The 4,846-nt window shown below is 39.8% G+C and overlaps 1 long non-coding RNA gene across 2 annotated transcripts; it reads right to left on the bottom strand.

The window, feature by feature from the left end:
* Positions 1-206: 206 nt before the first annotated feature.
* LOC121899227 lies at positions 207-1,762 on the bottom strand. Of its 2 annotated transcripts, XR_006096656.1 has the most exons (4): positions 1,722-1,762; positions 835-1,107; positions 486-619; positions 207-388 (listed from the first exon to the last, which is right to left on the bottom strand). It is a non-coding gene; the product is annotated as an uncharacterized LOC121899227 (long non-coding RNA). The 2 variants fall into 2 exon arrangements; XR_006096655.1 differs by lacking the exon at positions 1,722-1,762 and having other exon boundaries at positions 835-1,172.
* Between the last annotated feature and the right edge of the window lie 3,084 nt (positions 1,763-4,846).

The following is a 4,846-nucleotide window of genomic DNA, read 5'->3' as shown; positions in this document are numbered from 1 at the left end:
GGTGGTTTATGGCTGGTGTATGCTGGTATTTATTCAGGAGCCAGCCTTGCCTGGGGAGGATGGATAACCATGGTGAGTTTCAGCCAGTTGGCCACAGCTCAAGATGACCAATTACCTACCCTGAAACAAACTATATGAAAGTGAACTAAATCCATTAGGAATAAGTCACTTGAGTATGTCCATTCATATATTTTATTTAGTTAAACAATAACCTACAATTACCACAATATGTAACAATAAAAACTGTAAAAACAGCAACAAGCCATCAATGACAGTAATAATAATAATCATATCTTTTTTACCAATCTCCTGTATTTTTTCCATTATGTATTTCCTCACGCTCTTCTTCCTTGTCAGTTTCGCTCCTGCAGCCACCAATGGAAGCAGCCTGAAAGAAAACCAACAAAACCAGATTTTATTGTTAGACCAGGTTGATTACGGAGAAAATGTTAGAGGCAGAAGGAAAATCTACAGCTATGTTGCACCTCAGCCTGTCTGAGATCCACTTGGAAAACATAGGCTGACTTTTCTCATGAGTACAGCTAGTGACAGCTACAACAGCCTGCATTCACCAGAGCACGGCGGGGGATTTAAAAATGGCTACGTCTGATAACCTCCACTGTCAAAAAGGAAAACGAAATCCTGTCATATACTTCAGACAAGATCATCATGAAATATATATACATACATATATGTATGTAGCCATATCCCTATGCTCATCTGCTCCTGGTGCTGATATATATATATATATATATAGCACTAACATTGTCATATTTTATGGTCAGACACACATGCAAGTATCAAGCATGTGTATCTTTGTGAAAACAAACTCACTGGAAACGACAACACCAATCCTGTTGGGTTATGACAGCATCCGCATTCAAAGTCGCTTGCAAAATGATAATCCAGGTTTTTCATCAGTAAACATTCCTCTCAGTGCCATCGATTTTGTTGGGGTTAAGGGGGGTTTGGCTTCCCCCTTGGCTACCCCTCAGGGTAGCTGTCCCCCAGATGACCACAGCTAGCTCCTTTACAAAGAGTCTTTTGTGCATTTACAATCCTCTTCCACACATCCTCCCTGAGCCACACATCACACCTTATGTGGACCTGAAATGAGATGAAAAAAGAAAACATTACACATTTTAGAAATGAGTAAAAGTTTTTTTTATCATGAAATATGTTAAATGTTATCCAGTCTTTTTTTTATTTTGGATGACACATGCAGGTACACTTCAAAACAGTGTTTACTGGAGAAAAATAGTTTTCTGGATGTTACTCCAGTTTTATGAGTATGGGTGAACTAATCACTTACTATTGGCTAATACCTCAGCACTCAGCTGAAACGGTCCTTAATCAGAGCTAATTAAATCCAAAAAGAAGTGCTAGTGTTTCATCAGAACACAGTCACTTTTGTTGAATATCACCAAAATGCCTCCCAACTACTGCATGTAAACAGAAAAAAGGGCGCGACAGGAAAGAAAAAAAATGCATCAAAGCAGTTGCTGAATTTCACTGTAAAAAGCTCATATTGTTGAGAGAACAACCAAAAATAAAGACATATTCAAAAGTTCCACAAATATTTTGTGCTTAAACTATAGCTATTTATAGTGCCTCTGATTTCTGGAGGGGCTGTATGAATTCCAGTGCAATAGTGTGTCAACTATCTATGTCAAATATCTTTACGTGATAGATAATCAAATGGGCAGATATAAGTTACTCACAATGAGCGGTCAGTGTTTGCTGTCTGTGAAGACAGAAAAAGCTCACTAAGTGTGATTACTGAATGTCGCACATGTCGCACATGTCTAATCCAAACATGCTCTATATCAAAAGATGACACATTACAAGCTGCACCAGTGGTATGAAATGGTATACACTTCCTGTCTCCTAAGTGGTGCGGTTGCCTCTCGCCATGCTAATGGCCTAGCGTTGCATTTTCAGCCCTGCAAGCTCAACCTGCCACCACCTGGGCTACAACCATAGTCCCCCAGGGAGTTAAGTTATTAAAAACAAGGTGCAAATTCACAACATAATCAACCTTGGTGATTTTAATCTTTGTTTAAAGTGCATTATGTTGATTATATGAGGTGGGAAGCCAGTGGCAGAAATTACATATTGTGCATTTAAGCTGGTCTATGCTGTTTTTTTCAGCAGGGGTGATACAAAATGAGATAAAAGACTGAGCATGTAGGACAATTCAAGTAAGTAAAAAAAAGAAAAAGGAACAGATAGAGGAGGGAAAAGTAGAAGTATTAAAGGAAGGAAACAACCAGAGCAACTGGAATAGTAACAAAATGGAAGTGTGAAAAAAGAAAGTGAAAATAAAGTGAAAAGGGCGGGAGAATAATGTCAGTGCGTCGGCACATTTTTCGATTGGTTGGCTGTCGGTGTCTCACTGTGGTTTTTAGGGATTCGTGGAGGAAGTAGTCTCTGTGGATTTCTGGAAACACCAGTGAAGTGACACCATGTTTCCCAGTGAGAACCAGAAATCCCTGAAGGAGATTTACATGCAGATATAAGTGTGAGAACATGTGTGAATGAGTGTGTGTGTGTGCACTTGTACATATGTCTGTGCGATCACAATTATGAATTTCATACAGTAAATCCCTTTTAATCTCTCTGAATAATTAGCAGAAAGCTCGAACCACAAATTTGAGCACTCAAGTGCTTAACTTTTATAGTCTAAACGGATCATTTTACCTTTTAAAGTCAAAGTTAAAAATAAGTTTTGTAGTCAGTGACAGTTTATGCATATCTCACTTGTGAATATTCAATAAGTTGAACATATTTCCTGTCCGCAGAGGATGGAACATAAATTGAGTCCGAAAATATTCACTATTCGGTTTATAGTACACAATATAGTGAGTTTGCCTTTCTGTAGTGTTGTCTGGAGGTTTTGTTCTCTATACATTGGTGCGCCACAATGCAGAGTAACTAATTTTCACCATTCAAGAGAAAACTACCGGATGACTGGCACAGAAAAAAGTGTAAGAAACAAATTTAGACAACTATTAGATTATTGTAATAGACTCTGAAACTGCTTGTTCTATTGTTAAAAAATGCAGTTGTACTTATTTCTTCACTTGCCAAACAGTTTTATGATTGATTCCCTCATGCATCATGCTGTCCAGTCACTACAACTTATGCTATTCTGCTAACAGCCACATTCAAACATGGAGATCAGTGGATCCTGCTTTGTTTGGTCTATTTTTGAAAGCAGTACTACAGCTCCCTCACTAGTGAGAAGTGAAGAAGTTGCAGGACACATGAAAGGAAAATTGATTTCCTTTAGATCTGACATTCTGTGGTGAGAATTTTCAAGTGTTTTGTGAGTTTTTCCACTATAAAGTAATTTCAGGATCCTGCATTTTAAGATAAAGACAAGATAACCTTTACTGTCCCCGAAAGGAAATTTGTTTTGGACCATGAGAGCAAACACACAGAGCTGCTTATGACCAACTGTCATGACCAACAACACACAACATCTTAACAACAGCAAAGATCTAGTGCAAAAGAACAAATTCTCAAACAAAAGGAAAACACAAAGATTAGCAGCAGAGAGATATCGCACAGGTTGCTGCTCACATCATGGTGACAGTGAGACTAAAAAATGAGTAAGAAATGCAATAAAATACAAACAAGATCTAAAAACGGTAATTTATCAGATATTTGATTGTGTGACAGAGGTGGGAAAAAAAAACAACCATCCTTAACTTCGAATGGAGGCCTGGGTTTAACAACTGTCTACATAGAATATACTGTGGAAAACAAGGGAAGTGAATTATTTCCTGTGTGCAGAGTTATTCCCTTTGGACAAAGAACCCCACAGTTTCCTGCTGAGCGAGGTAACGTGTCGGTTTGTCCCAGGAGGGCACGCTGTATGTGTGTGTGTTTACATACGAGGCAGATAGCGTGCATTCAACCATTCCTATATGTATGATGGAAATATACATGTGTGCAGAAGTTACTGGATATTCCCTGATGGCGGGACTGTATGGTGTTGTGTGTTCTTTCTGTGTGTGCTGTCAGATCAGAGCTTCTGGCCACTGAGTCTCTAATCAGCGAGCTACTTAACTTGCAAGAAAAGCTGCGCTCCCGCTTTGCCGAGATGGAGCCTGCTGGCCTGGATAGCGAGCTTCCAGATGACAACAATGTAGAAATGTATGGACTCTTTGGTTAAGGGTCTCCATCTTTCCCATCTTTCTGTGTATCAGTGGGAATAAGAGAGTTTCCCTCCCACTTTCGAATTGTTTGTCTACCCCTAGTCTTGCTTTGAATACTTCTCCTTGGAGACGAAGCAAGCGCCTGGATAGTCGAGTGAACGGAGCACAGTCTCAGTCTACATTTTCTCCACCAGCAAACCCAAGTCTCAGTGTTCTGAGGCCTTCGTGGCTTCTCATTGGCTGAAACTCTACTCAACCACAATAACAGCCTGGATCGTCTCTCCTGCACCTGTCCTCAACTTCGGCGGTGGCCCTTCAAATCACGCTGTAAACGAAAATAAGCACTCCGCAGGTAGCCGACTCACCAGTTGAGGCTGTTGTCGTTAACACCAACAGTAAAGCTAATTTTGAGCCAAATCCTGGTAATGCTAAAGAGACACAGAGCCAACTAGCTGTAGCTGGTCAACTCCGCAGAGCTGTTCTTAGTGAGGTGAAGAGCGTAAGAACTGAGGGATGACTGTGGTGACAGGTGTATATTAGTTTCCCTCATCTCTGTAAAAGAAAATGTGAATTAAAGTGAGTTCCCTTCCACTTCTGTTTTGCAAATCTTAATAGTTAAGCGCATCAAAATAATGATTCTCCCATCGAATGCAGTAAACCACAAGAAAGATCACGTAACACGA

Source organism: Thunnus maccoyii, chromosome 6 (assembly GCF_910596095.1).
Source record: "Thunnus maccoyii chromosome 6, fThuMac1.1, whole genome shotgun sequence".
Classification (NCBI taxonomy): domain Eukaryota; kingdom Metazoa; phylum Chordata; class Actinopteri; order Scombriformes; family Scombridae; genus Thunnus; species Thunnus maccoyii.
Note: the sequence above shows the minus strand (reverse complement) of the source record. Positions and strands in the feature narration are given on the sequence as shown.